The sequence below is a fragment of the Triticum urartu genome, chromosome 3, assembly GCF_003073215.2.
Source record: "Triticum urartu cultivar G1812 chromosome 3, Tu2.1, whole genome shotgun sequence".
Classification (NCBI taxonomy): domain Eukaryota; kingdom Viridiplantae; phylum Streptophyta; class Magnoliopsida; order Poales; family Poaceae; genus Triticum; species Triticum urartu.
The window spans coordinates 312,849,275-312,864,572 of NC_053024.1; positions in this window are offsets into that span (position 1 = coordinate 312,849,275).

Consider the following 15,298-nt stretch of genomic DNA (forward strand, 5'->3'; position numbering starts at 1 on the left):
TTACGTTCTTGTGGAAAGCGGTCCTTGCGAAGGTGTAGCCACACGAGATCAGCAATGTTGAAGACCATGGGGTGCTTGTTGATGTTGAGCTTGGTCGCAAGTTGTTGTACTTGGCGCTCGATAGTATGTCTTCTATCTTCATGTACCTTCTTGAGATGAGTCACATGTGCACTTGCGTCCAAATTGATGCGCTCTTGGAGTGGTAGAGGAAGGATGTCTAATGGGGAAAAAGGGTTGAATCCATAGACGACCTCGAAGGGGACTTGCCGGTTGTTGAGTGTCTTGCTCGGTTGTAGGAAAACTCGGCGATAGGTAGGCACTCCTCCCACTCCTTGAGGTTCTTCTTGATGAGTACTCGAAGTAGAGCGGAGAGCGTGCGGTTGGTAACTTCTGTTTGGCCATCAGTTTGAGGATGGTAAGCCGTGGAGAAGAGTAGCTTCATTCCGAGCTTGGCGCATAGCGTCTTCCAAAAGTAGCTAAGGAACTTGACATCGCGGTCCGAGACGATCGTCTTTGGCACTCCATGTAGACACAATATTTCCCCACAAAAGAGAGTAGCAACATGTGAAGCATCGTCTATCTTGTTGCAAGGAATAAAATGTGCCATTTTTGAGAAATGGTCCACAACGACAAACACCGAATCCTTCCCATTTCTAGTCCTAGGCAAACCAAGTACAAAGTACATGCTAATGTCTTCCCATGGTTGATATGGAATTGGTAGAGGCATATAAAGGCCATCGGATTGAGCTTTAGACTTAGCTTGCGACATGTAGTGAATCGGTTGGTGAAGCGGTTGACGTCACGAAACATCTTGGGCCAATAGTAGTTCTTTGAGAGCGTAGAGAACGTCTTATCGCGTCCAAAGTGTCCCATTAAGCCTCCTCCATGAGATTCCTACAAAAACAACAAACAAAGAGAAGTCTCGGGGATGCAAGGTTTGTTAGCTCTCGTAAGATATCCATCTTTGATGTAATAGCGTCCCCAAGAGGTGTGCATCAAACACTTAGCATAAGGAGTAGAAAAGTAGAGTCATGCTCATACAAGTCTTTCATATGCTCAAAACCAATGACATCCAATTCAAGTTGAGTAACAAGCATGCATATGCGGGAAAGGGCATCCGCCACAATGTTTTCCTTACCCTTAATGTACTTGATGATAGAAGGAAAAGACTCACTAAATTCCACTTGAAACTTAAGGGAAACACTCATGGACAAGTCCAATCACACATCCACTAGACAATCAAACACACAAGATCCAGAAGGTACATGAGCAACAAAGGGAAATATACAAGGTAAGGTTCATCTCCATGAGGAGGTCTTGAAGGGGGCCACCCAAGAGGGGGTCTTGAATCCAACGTGGATCTTCTCCGGAGAGGCCACAGTCTCTCTCGTGGAGTAGATCCGTATGGATGAGCAAAGCTCTATCGCTAAATGAGCTATCACATTTGCTAACCTTAAAAAGGAGGAGGGAGAGGTCTACTTATAGTCTTAGTGAAAATGGGGGGTGAAGTGAAGCGGGTACATGGGCCTCAGCCCGCAACTGGACACAGCCAGGGGTCGGACGTCCGGAAACTCACGGGAGGCCGGACGTCCGGTAGACGTCGGACGTCCGCTCGATCTAGATCGGACACTGGAGTGCCGGATTTCCGGCGGTAGCCGGTCATCCGGTCGTCGGACGTCCGCTCATTTGGCTCGGCTACGGGATCGCCGCCCATCCGGTCAGGGCCGATCGTCCGGTGGATCTTCAGGCGCCGGACGTCTGGACCAGACCGGTCGTCCGGTGGCTGGAGCTTCTTCGACAACTCTTATTCTTGCGTCTTCTTTTCCAGGCTTCCCTCATGGATGGTGTAGTTGTTCCTTGGCGCTTGCACTCCTCCTCCTCGTCCGTAGTGTTCCAATAATACCTATGCATGCACACGAGTGGAGTGTCAAGTAGTATACCATCCTCGAAGGGGTCAAGTGAGCACGTGTAAAGGAGATGATTCACCTTTGTGTATGTGAGGTAGATGTCGCACGTATCACTCGCCGAACAGACTCTTGACGTGGTGATGTCAGTATGATGATCCGCATCAGATGGTCTTTTCCTACCAATCTATCCCACTAGGAGTATGCGCGTAATACTTTGTTTTTGATGACTTGTAGATTTTTGGAATAATTATGTGAGTTCTTTATGACTAATGTTGAGTCCATGGATTATACACACTCTCACCCTTCCATCATTGCTAGCCTCTTCGGTACCGTGCCTTGCCCTTTCTCACCTTGAGAGTTGGTGCAAACTTCGCCGGTGCATCCAAACCCCGTGATATGATACGCTCTATCACACATAAACCTCCTTATATCTTCCTCAAAACAGCCACCATACCTACCTATTATGGCATTTCCATAGCCATTCCGAGATATATTGACATGCAACTTTCCACTGTTCCGTTTATTATTACACGCAGCATCATTGTCATATTGCCTTGCATGATCATGTAGTTGACATCGTATTTGTGGCAAGGCCACTGTTCAGAATTCTTTCATACATGTCACTCATGAGTCATTGCACATCTCGGTACACCGCCGGAGGTATTCATATAGAGTCATATCTTGTACTAGTATCAAGTTGTAATCACTGAGTTGTAAATAAATAGAAGTGTGATGATCATCATTAATAGAGCATTGTCCCAAGAAAAAAAAGAGAAAGGCCAAATAAAAAAGGCCCAAAAAATATAAATAAAAAGGGGCAATGCTACTATCCTTTTTTCCACACCTGTGCTTCAAAGTAGCACCATGATCTTTATGATAGACAGTCTCTTGTTTTGTCATTTTCATATACTAGTGAGAATTTTTTATTATATAACTTGGCTTGTATATTCCAACAATGGGCCTCCTCAAGTGCCCTAGGTCTTCGTGAGCAAGCAAGTTGGATGCAGACCCACTTAGTTTCTTTTGTTGAGATTTCATACATTTATAGCTCTAGTGCATCCGTTGCATGGAAATCCCTACTCCTTGCATTGACATCAATTGATGGGCATCTCCCATTGATTAGCTGCGTCAACGTGAGACTTTCTCCTTTTTGTCTTCTCCACATACCCCCCTTCATTATATTCTATTCCACCAATAGTGCTATATCCATGGCTCACGCTCATGTATTGCATGAAAGTTGAAAAAAGTTTGAGATTACTAAAGTATGAAACAATTTCTTGGCTTGTCATCGGGGTTGTGCATGATGAGAGCATTCTTGCGTGACAAAAATGGAGCATGACCAAACTATATGATTTTGTAGGGATGAACTTTCTTTGGCCATGTTATTTTGAGAAGACATGATTGCTTAGTTAGTATGCTTGAAGTATTACTAGCACATATGCCCGTGCGTTGCAACAGAGAAAATTGATGTTTTGCACAAGCATAATGTCCCACAACATTGGATTCATTATGAAGAACATGTTGCAACGCAACATCGCCCTTCTACAAAATGAACATAAAAAAATACGTTGCAATTTAGTCGTGTTCATATTTTCTTTGCGGGGCATAATCTCCCACTGATTCCATTTAAGTACAATCATTTTTAATGGCATTTAAGCATAACCCTTTCATTAATTACCATGAAGTCCTCACCCGCTTTAGTCCTCTCCCTAAACATGAGCCTTGGACCTCACCCTTCACCATCTACAGGAACGAAGGGCGATTTGTGCGAACCCTGGGCTCTCCACCTCGCCATTGCCGAATCGGCGGCTCCCTCGCCCTCCGCCAGCCGCTCCGGCGGCGGGAGGACGGGGGAGGCCCGATTTGCAACGTGTACATATTGTAGGCGTGCCTAGGGAGCCAGCCGGTGGCGTCGTGGAGGCGGCGGCACGACTAGATCGGCTTTTTGCGGGTGTTGGTCTCCCCTTCGACGGCGAAGTTCCGGTGGAGCTCTGCTGTGGACCAGGTCCTTTCTTTGTGCTCGCTGCTCAGTGAAGCGGCCGTGCACGGTTCCCCCATGCTGGAGATCGAGGGATGGCAATTCCGACGGTGGAAGATCTGGAGAAGGAAGGCGATGTTGAGCGGTGCGACGACGACGACATCCATGGGTGTAGGTCCTCAGGGACCGTTGATCGAAGACTTCCCGTTTCGCCTGGGGGGCTGCTTCTATCCAAGGCGTCAGCGAGCAGCCGCAAACGGTGAGTCACCGACTCGTCCACGGTGCCGGCGTAGCCAGGTTGCAGAGGGGCTTGGTTGTAATTTCCTTTTTTGTGTGGACCTTTCTGTAATTTGGTCGTTTTAATATCAACTCCTTTTCTCGCAAAAAAAATTAAACATGATGACTGCCACTCGTATATTTAGAATGAGGTTGGATTAGTAAATATGAAATTTTCATAAGTCTTTGGTTGTTACATCTAAGAGATAGACAAGAGTTCTTGTGTTTAATTCCCACAATGTTGATTTATTTTGACCCAATTATTTTTCGCGGTCTCTCCATGAAAGCCCATAAAAGGCCCATCAACATACAAGTACCTGCCCCAGATCGCTTAACGTGTGTAAACCAAACGAAAAGGACTAAACCAAACCAAGAATACCTATTCCCTTTAATAGTAGGTATAGATTATTTTTATGTCAATATTAAACTTTTATCTTGAATCTTTCGGATCTGAACATTCATGCCACAATAAAGAAAATTTACATTGAGAAATATGTTAGGAAGCATTCCACATCAAAAAAAATCTGTTTTTATCATTTACCTACTCGAGGACGAGCATGAATTAAGCTTGGGGATGCATGATACGTCTCCAACGTATCTATAATTTTTGATTGCTCCATACTATTATATATTCTATTTTGGATGTTTAACGGGCTTATTTATACACTTTTATATTATTTTTGGGACTAACCTATTAACCGGAGGCCCAGCCCAAATTGTTGTTTTTTGCCTATTTCAGTTTTTCACGGAAAAAGAATATCAAACGGAGTCCAAACGGAATGAAACCATCGGGAGCGTGATTTTTGGAAAAAAACATGATCCAGAGGACTTGGAGTGGACGTCAAGCAAGCAACGAGGAGGCCACGAGGCAGGAGGGCGCGCCTACCCCCTAGGCGCGCCCTCCACCCTCGTGGGCCCCTCGTGGCTCCACCTACCTACTTCTTCCTCCTATATATACCTACGTACCCTGAAAACATCGAAGAGCACCACGAAAAACTAATTCCACCGCCGCAACCTTCCGTACCCAAGAGATCCCATCTTGGGGCCTTTTCTAGAGCTCTGCCGGAGGGGGCATTGATCACGAAGGGCCTCTACATCAACTCCATAGCCCCTCTGATGATGTGTGAGTAGTTAACCTCAGACCTTCGGGTCCATAGTTATTAGCTAGATGGCTTCTTCTCTCTCTTTGGATCTCAATACAAAGTTCTTCTTGATTCTCTTGGAGATCTATTCGATGTAATCTTCTTTTGCGGTGTGTTTGTCAAGATCCGAGGAATTGTGGGTTTATGATCAAGATTATCTATGAATGATATTTGAATCTTCTCTGAATTCTTTTATGTATGATTGGTTATATTTGCAAGTCTCTTCGAATTTTCAGTTTGGTTTGGCCTACTAGATTGATGTTTCTTGCAATGGGAGAAGTGCTTAGCTTTGGGTTCAATCTTGCGGTGCTCGATCCTAGGGATAGTAGGGGAAATGACATGTATTGTATTGTTGCCATCGATGATAAAAAGATGGGGTTTATATCATATTGCATGAGTTTATCCCTCTACATCATGTCATCTTGCTTAAAGTGTTACTCCATTCTTATGAACTTAATAGTCTAGATGCATGCTGGATAGAGGTCGATGTGCGGAGTAATAGTAGTAGACGCAGACCGTAGTCGGTCTACTTGTCACGGACGTGATGCCTATATACATGATCATACCTAGATATTCTCATAACTATGCTCAATTATATCAATTGCTCGACAGTAATTTGTTCACCCACCGTAATACTTATGCTATCTTGAGAGAAGCCACTAGTGAAACCTATGGCCCCCGGGTCTATTCTCCATCATATAAGTTTCCAATATACTTTATTTTGCAATCTTTACTTTCAATTTATATCATAAAAATACCAAAAATATTTATCTTATTATTATCATCTCTATCAGATCTCACTCTTGCAAGTGGTCGTGAAGGGATTGATAACCCCTTTATCACGTTGGTTGCGAGGTTCTTATTTGTTTGTGTGGGTACGAGGTGACTCGTGCGTGGTCTCCTACTGGATTGATACCTTGGTTCTCAAAAACTGAGGGGAAATACTTACGCTGCTTTGCTGCGTCACCCTTTCCTCTTCAAGGGAAAACCAACGCATGCTCAAGAGGTAACAATGATTGATGTGAACAACTTCAAATCAACCTGGGGCCTAATGTTGGGGATTTAACTATTGGGTATGAACCTTGCAGGAGGGGTCGGGTCATACCACTGGCTGTTTACAAATGAAGATGATGGATCATATAAGCCCATTGACGGTCCAAGGCCCAGAAGAAGCTTAAGGCCCGGGAGGATGAACCGCCATGTATGTATGACTTGTGTTGTAAGGCATGTGTAGTTAGTCACCGAGCCGGACACATTGTGTATGAGCCGACCGGAACTATCTAAACCGCCGGGCGTCAACCTGTGTATATAAAGGGATGACCCGGCGGCGGCTTAAGACAAGAAACAAGAGAACGAGAACTAGGTCAAGCGTATTCGCTCCCTGTTAATCGAAACCCTAGCAATACAATACCAAAATAGAGTAGGCCTTTACCTTCATCGTAACGGGCCAAAATGTGTCCTATGTCCCGTTTAACCCCTTTGAGCTGACCTAGCTACGATGGCTCTGCTACTAAGTCCTTCCTCTAGGACATCTCCGTGACAATTCCATGACAAGATCCCATCTAGACACCGTCACGGAGGGGGTCATCATGTCCATTGGTGCCTCTCCGTCTTCGATTATGCATGAGTAGTTCTTTGTAGACCTACGGGTCCGTAGTTATTAGCTAGATGGATTCCTCTCTCTCTCTCGTTTGATTCTCAATAAAATGGTCTCTTGGAGATCCATATGATGTAACTCTTTTTGCAGTGTGTTTGTTGGGATCCGATGAACTTTGAGTTTATTATCAGATCTATCTTTTTATCCATGAAAGTTATTTCAGTCTTCTTTGATCTCTTATATGCATGATTGCTTATAACCTCGTATTTCTTCTCTGATATTTAAGTTTTGTTTGGCCAACTTGATCTATTTATCTTGCAATGGGAAGAGGTGCTTTGTGATGGGTTCGATCTTACGGTGCTTGATCCCAGTGACAGAAGGAGAACTGACACATGTATATCGTTGACATTAAGGATAACAAGATAGGGTCTATTTCTACATAAATAGATCTTGTCTACATCATGTCATCATTCGTATTGCATTACTCCGTTTCTCCATGAACTTAATACACTAGATGCATGCTGGATAGCAGTCGATGTGTGGAGTAATAGTAATAAATGCAGGCAGGATTCGGTCTACAAATCTTGGACGTGATGCCTATATAATGATCATTGCCTGGATATCATGATGATTATTTGAAGTTCTATCAATTTCCCAACGGTAATTCGTTTACCCACCGTTTGCTATTTTTATCGAGAGAAGCCACAAGTGAAATCTACGGGCCCCCGGCCTTTGCAATCTATTTTTATTTGCTTTTATTTTTAGATCTATTAAACCAAAAATACAAAAATACCTTGCCGCAATTTATTCTTATTTATTTTATCTCACGTTCCCGTGAGATCTATTTATCCAATCTATTATATTTTTATCCCGTCTTTTTGCCAACTTCTTTCATCGTTACCCGAAAGGGATTGACAACCCCTTTAATACGTCGGGTTGCGACTATTTTTCATTTGTATGCAGGTGTCGTTCACGTAGTGTTGCGTGGTTCTCCTACTGGCTCGATAACCTTGGTCTCATCACTAAGGGAAATATCTACCGTTGATGTGCTGCATCATCCCTTCCTCCTTGGGGAAATACCGACATAGTTCAAGAAAACATCACCTGTTCCAAAGATACCTTCACACCGAACACCACTTTTGAAGCACAGCTAACACAACAGGACTTGGCAAGATCATTGAATCTCATGAGCATCAACACCAAGATGGTACCTGACCGAGTCAAGTTGCAGTTGCATGCTCCTTTATTTGTACTCTCACGGCTTGATGTGCACTAACACTTTCCATATTTGTTGTTGAACTAGCACCACGGCTCAAGCGGAAATAGACATCATGGATAATGTTTAAAAGATTAACAAAATATAAAGGAGGAAGAATGGAGATCCATTTTGAGGCAGGTTTAAAAACGCCACGTGATGCTACAGAGTCGGCCAAGTTAGTATAAGAGGCAGCCGTTGTCGTTTCCGTTTGGTGTCATTCACATATCCTTCCAATGTGGATCAAGTACAGGAATGAGAACGACGATACCCAGTTTAACACCTTCTGATGCGGACCATCCTAAGATTATCCCCATGTACACTACAACTACTCCCCAAGCCCCAAGTGCCCACATGCCGAGACCTCGAGCATACACCATTGGACCTAAGGTGAACTCGCTCGTTACCGAATCTTCCTTTCCGCTTGCAAGACATGGATGCTACTTCAAGCGTGGACCTTGTGCATACTCAGGTACACCCAAGGAGACCATGGAGAGCCCAAGGACCAAGGCTAGGTGCACGCGGAAGTGAAGGAAGGAGAAGGAAGAAGAGCCAGCTGCTACAACAGCCGGACATCCGGCCCATGTCCCCGGAAATCTGGCCCTTCATCACTGAATGTATCTGGAAGCGACCCAGGCCAGCCCGGACATCCGGCATCCCTGACCGGACATCTGGCCCACTATGGAGCCCAGACATCTGGCCCGACGCCCAGGCATCTGGCCAACCCTGCGCGCAGTGTAACGGGCCACCGGCCCATGTACCCATTCACTTCGTCCCCAACTTGTACTACGACTATAAATAGACCTCTCCCTCCTCCTAGTTAGGGTTAGCATAGGTTTAGTTCATTTGAGACAGAGCTTTGCTCATCCATATGGATCTAATCCTTCGAGAGAGACCGCTGCCTCTACGGATAAGATCCACCTTGGATTCAAGACCCCTTCATGGGATGACCCCTCAAGACCTCGTCGCGGAGATGAACTATTTATCATTTGTATCGTCCTTTGTTGATCATGGTTCATGTATATTTTTGTGTTTCGAGGATCTTGCACATGTGTGATCGTTTCTTGGCTATTTGAGTTTTCCTCTCGTTTCCCCTCGTGATTTCCCTCGTGTTCTTCCTATTCTTTGCGGGATCCCCTCCATTTCGTGATCTTGGATCAGAGCCAGCTTGCTCATGATCATCTTGGATCATAGCAAGGTTGATCACAAATTTGGAGCCCCTACCCCCTTGTTTCTAGCCTTCTTTGCTTGATTTCGTCCTAATTTCCAAAATCCCCACCAAAAATAGCCCCCAATTTTTTTGTGATTTGTTGGTTTGATGATGTTTTGTTAATTTTGATCCATGGATTCGTTGTGTCTTGAGTAGATCTAGCTTTCCCCCAGTTTTCTCCACTTTCCATCCACAAAATCCATCAAATTTTGCCCCCGAAATCATCAATTTCCGCCCCAAATCGAGTTTCAAAGTCCTAACCCCGATATGGAATCGTCGGGCCGGACATCCGGGCCTTCGGCCGGACATCTGGATCCTAGAGTACAAAATCCGTGTGGTTCTGGACATCAGCCCCCGGATATCCGCCCCCACCCCCGGATGTCTGAGCCCTGGGAATTCAGCCTTCGTTGTTTCACCGTTTTGACCATAACTTTCACATCCAGAGTCTGATTTTCACGTTCTTTAGCTCGTTGAGTACCTATTGACATCCCCCATCCATATAGATGGGTTTCAACACCATTTGACTCCATCAAATTTTTGGAACTTTGGCATCTTTGCCTAGGGCTTCCACCATATCTTCCACATTACCACCACCAACTTCCGCAACCTAACCCGTTTTGTTCACCATATCATTGGTGGTTGTTTGAGTAGTGATTCAACTCTCCTAAGGTGTCTCGGCTACTTAGGAATGGAAGATTCTTCCTCAACCACCACCATAACTTCCGCATAGGCTTGCCCACCATACATTTCCGCCACCCCATCTTAACCCATTTTGACCGGGTTTCCACCAATATGTCCCCAACCACCACCGCATTCCACTACCACCATTTTGACAATTAACGTTTGAGATTTTGAGTTCGCAGTTTTTTCTCTTTTCGAAGGTGTTTCGGCTAATTAGGAATAGTTCGACGTCGAGAACACAACCACTCATCATCGCTAGAAGGTCATCATCGACATTTACAACTTCACCATTTTGACACCCCAACCGTAAGCAAGGACAGTAACCTCGACGGCACCATTGTACATTCTCCCTTGCCTTTACATTGTTAACCCCTAGCACATTTTGCATCACTTACCTATCGAGACTAGCCATTTGAGTATTGTTGGCAATGTTACTTGTGCACATTAGAGATCATTGGTCTACACCTTCCATTTCAAACATACCATATCATATTGGTATCATCTTGCTATCATATCATCTCTTGTGTCACAAAGGTTTTTTCCGCATTTACATAATTGCTATCTTGGTTGGTGCATTTCGCATTGTGGCCATATCAGAAAAAAAGAATAAGCTTTTAAGCAAAGAAAAAGATAGCAAAGAAGCTTGTAAGAAATAGCCATAGCATCACACCCCATTGCATATAATATTTTCATACTCAATCATCTTGGATCATCTTGAGAGAAACACCGGGAACCATATATACATAGCATAATTGGGATAGAAGTCATTGCATTTTTGTCTCCTATAGGTTGTGCACAAGTGTCGTATCCTCCTACTAAGAAATCCTGCTAGCGTCTCTCTAGAGTTGTGCAAAAAGAGCATTTTCCGTGGATTACGCATTTTGAGCTCATTCATTGGTTGCATGACCCCATTTATCTGTCTGTGTGTGCGTTTCCGTGTGCCACCTATTGCTATTGGTCTGCTTGTTTCACTTGCGAGTTTGTGAATCTCTTTCAACATTGTTGAGTCCTGCTAACATTTATCATCAAATTTTTGTGCCACTATCCTCACCGAGCTCCACCATAAGCCTTATTTGTGTAGGTGTGAGAAATTGACGAGATCGGTACCAATTGTGCTATTTCCTTGTTACATCATTGAGTGATCATTGATCCATTCTCAACATCGGTCAAGGTACAATTGGTATAGTTCTCTCATTTCTTCCACTCATATTTGCTCGAGTATTGTGATGGATAGGCAAGCCATTTCATCTCCGGTCTTCGACAACAACGACGGCGCGAACAACTACATCACCAAATCATCAATCTTCGATCTACAACGACAAATGCAAGGCGCACAATCAAGATTGCGAGAGTGCATCGACAACCTCGCCATAGACATACGACACTTTAAGATACGTACAAGAGACTACTTCAACAACAAGCTTTTCGCACAAAAGGAGGAGAAAGATGCAATTATGGAGAAGATTTGGTCCTTGGTCAAGTCTACTTCCTCTTAGTCATCTTCAAGGTGGCGGCGAGCAAGTTCATCATCTACGGAGCTCCCAAGCGTTGCAAGCGCAATTCGTCACCGTCCACATCTCCATGGCGACCATCATCACATTCGTGATCCACATCGTCATGAAGGGCAAGTCACCTACAAGCAACATGTGCACGACGACAACGAACGACATCTACTACGAGCTCAAGTACAACAATGACAGCATCAACATGAATGTAACGCCCTCGATGCGGCTATATCTCCTACGTGTCGAAGCACGACTTAGAGGCATAACCGCATTGAAAGCAATGTCGCAAGTAAGGTAATCTTCACAACATCCCATGTAAATAAATAATAGGGGAAAAGGTACATAGTTGGCTTACACTCCCCACGTCACACAAAGTACATGAATAACATTACAATCATCCAATAAACTCATGGTCCGACTATGGTACCAAAAGAAAAGATCAACCCCAACATGCGACACGGTCCCGATCGCCCCAACTGGGCACCACTACTGATCATCAGGGAATGACACATAGTAACGGCGTGAGTCTTCGTTGAACTCCCACTTGAGCTCAAGCGCATCATCTGGAACGGAAACATCGGTCCCTGCATCTGGTTTGGAAGTAATCTGTGAGTCATGGGGACTCAGCAATCTCGCACCCTCACGATCAAGACTATTTAAGCTTATAGGTAAGGCAAGGTAATATGTGGAGCTGCAGCAAGCGACTAGCATATATGGTGGCTAACCTGTTCGCAAAAGAGAGCGAGAAGAGAAGGCGTAGCATGAACGAAGAACTATAGAACAACCTACGGCAAACATTACTCCAACACCATGTTCACTTTCCGGACTCCGCCGAGAAGAGACCATCACGGTAACACACGCAGTTGATTCATTTTAATTAAGTTAAGGTTCATGTTATCTACAATCAGATATTAACAAATTCCCATCTGCCCATAATCGCGGGCACGGCTTTCGAAAGTTCAAATCCCTGCAGGGGAGTCCCAACTTAGCCCATCACAAGCTCTCACGGTCAATGAAGGATAAACCTTCTCCCGAGACATTCCGATCAGACTCGGCATCCCGGTTCTACAAGACATCCTCGACAAGGGTAAAACTAAACCAGCAACACCACCCAAATGTGCCGACAAATCCCGATAGGAGCTGCACATATCTCGTTCTCAGGGCACACTGGATTGTCCAAACTTCCAGTAGGCCAACCCAGAGTTGCCCCTGGTGGCCACCTGCGGCTGACAGGTTGGACCAACACTCAGAGGAGCACTGGCCCAGGGGGTTTAAAATAAAGATGACCCTTGAGTCCGCGAAACCCAAGGGAAAAAAGGCTAGGTGGCAAATGGTAAAACCAATGTTGGGCATTGCTGGAAGAGTTTTATTCAAGGCGAACTATCAAGGGGTTCCCATTATAACCCAACCGCGTAAGGAACGCAAAAATCCGGGAACATAACACCGATATGACGGAAACTAGGGTGGCAAGAGTGGAACAAAACACTAGGCAAAAGTCCGAGCCTTCCACCCTTTACCAAGTATATAGGTGCATTAAGATAACAAGATAATATAGTGATATCCCAACAATAAACAATGTTCCAACAAGGAACGAACTCCAATCTTCACCTGCAACTAGCAACGCAATAAGTGGGGCTAAGCAAAGAGGCAACATAGCCAATCAACGGTTTGCTAGGACATGGTGGGTTAGAGGTTTGACATGGCAATTTGGGAGGCATGATAAGCAAGTGGTAGGCATTTTAGCATAGGAATAGCAAAAGAGCGAGCATCTAGCAAGCAAAGATAGAAGTGATTTCGAGGGTATGATCATCTTGCCTGCAAAGTTGTCAGAGTTGACTTGGTCCTCGTAAGCAAACTCAACGGGCTCCTCGTTAGCGAACTCGTCTCCCGTCTATACCCAAACAATACAATCAAGCAAAAGGAACACAATCAACCACGTGCAAGGCTCGAACAACATGATGCAAACATGGTATGCTATGCGGGATGCGATATGTGATGCATATGCAAGATTTGACAAGGAATGATTGAACCTGTCCTCAATTTGGAAATCCAAGAGTGCCACTGGAAAGGTGAGGTGATTTTGGTTGAAATCGATATAAAGATCACCGGAATCGGATGCACGGTTCGGAAATGGCAAGCAAAACAAATATGGCATCAGTCTGCGATAAACAGCAAGTAGCCATCTAAATGCATCAAGATAATTAAGCTACCGCACTCAAACATGACAACAAAATACATGGCAGGAATCCACTCACGAAGCTTGAAAAAATATGAACATTTAGCTACGGCTAATTCATCCATTAATAGGTTCAAACAAGCATGGAAAAAATGCAAACGATAACAGGTTTCAGACTTAGTGAAATTAACACAAGTCTGGAATTTAACATCAGGTAGCACATTTTGGTGCATGAAAACTATATGCTACAGGAACTTAACATGGCAAAGCAAGGCATGACATGAAGCTACTCAAATCACTTAATAAAAGTCCCTTAGTAACCTTGAGCCAAGAGTGATCAGAAAATACAGTTGCAAGCATGCGAACATGGCAGAAACATAATCAGGTTACAGACTTAGTGAAAAACTGGAGCATACAAATCTGTTAACGAGTAGGCATGTTTACGAGCTCGCTGCACTCACTACAGAGCACGGCATGACAAACTAAGCATACACCCATCAAGAATACATATCATAGAAGCTAGACATGACAAGAACAACAACATAACATGCACAGATCAATAACAACATCCTCGGCAAAATCGCTAGCAAGTCAACAATCTGCCAGGATTCACGAAATAGCAAAAGTAGAGCTTGATTGACTCAAGCTAGGGTGCTCCATAATTGCAAACAAAGACATGGATGGATAGAGCACCACAATGTTAACAAAACATCCTTACTGATTGTCGGGGATATACCCCGCAGTATGACCCAGCTGGAATGTTAAACCGGCTGGGACTTGGTAAACCCGCGGATGGTAAACCGGCGGAGAGTTAAGACAGAGAGTCAAGACAGATGGCTAAGATAGACGGTAAACCGGCAGAACAATGTTAAACCGGCAGACCAATGTTAAACCGGCAGACAATGTTAAACCGACAGACAATGTTAAACCGGCAGACGTTAACAAGCCCAGGAAGGGAAGTCAAAATAGTTTAAGTTAAAGTCCGAGTTGGACTCCACATGTAACCCACCCGTTCAACATATATAAGGAGGGGCAGGGCTCCCAAAAGGGGACAAGATTCACAAGTTCCACAAGTTGGACAAGTTAGGTTTAGACAATAGCTCTCGAGATAGAGCACTCTTGTAACCATGATCATCATCATCAATATCAATGAAGCAGGATGTAGGCTTTTACCTCCACCGTGAGGGGCCGAACTTGGGTAAAACATCGCGTCTCTCGTCCCGCTCAACCCCTCTCAAGCTACCACATAGATGCATTGGCCTCGCGACTAAGTCCTGACACCTAGGACATCTACCGTGACAAATCCACGACAGTTGGCGCCCACCGTGGGGCCTGCGCACGGTGGTGTTGAGTTTTTGAAGGGATCTCTCCAAGAGATTAAGAAGTTCGCAAAATTTCTATGTAAAGAAAGATTCAGCATGGAAGGATTCGCATCAACTACAGGTTTATCCATCATAGATCAAAGAAGATTTTAGCGGTGGCATATAGAAAATTCAGATGCAAAAGAAACTAGGGTTTCAGCTTATGCGCCGCCGCACGTGTTTGTGGTGATCGGTCAGGTCAACTGATCG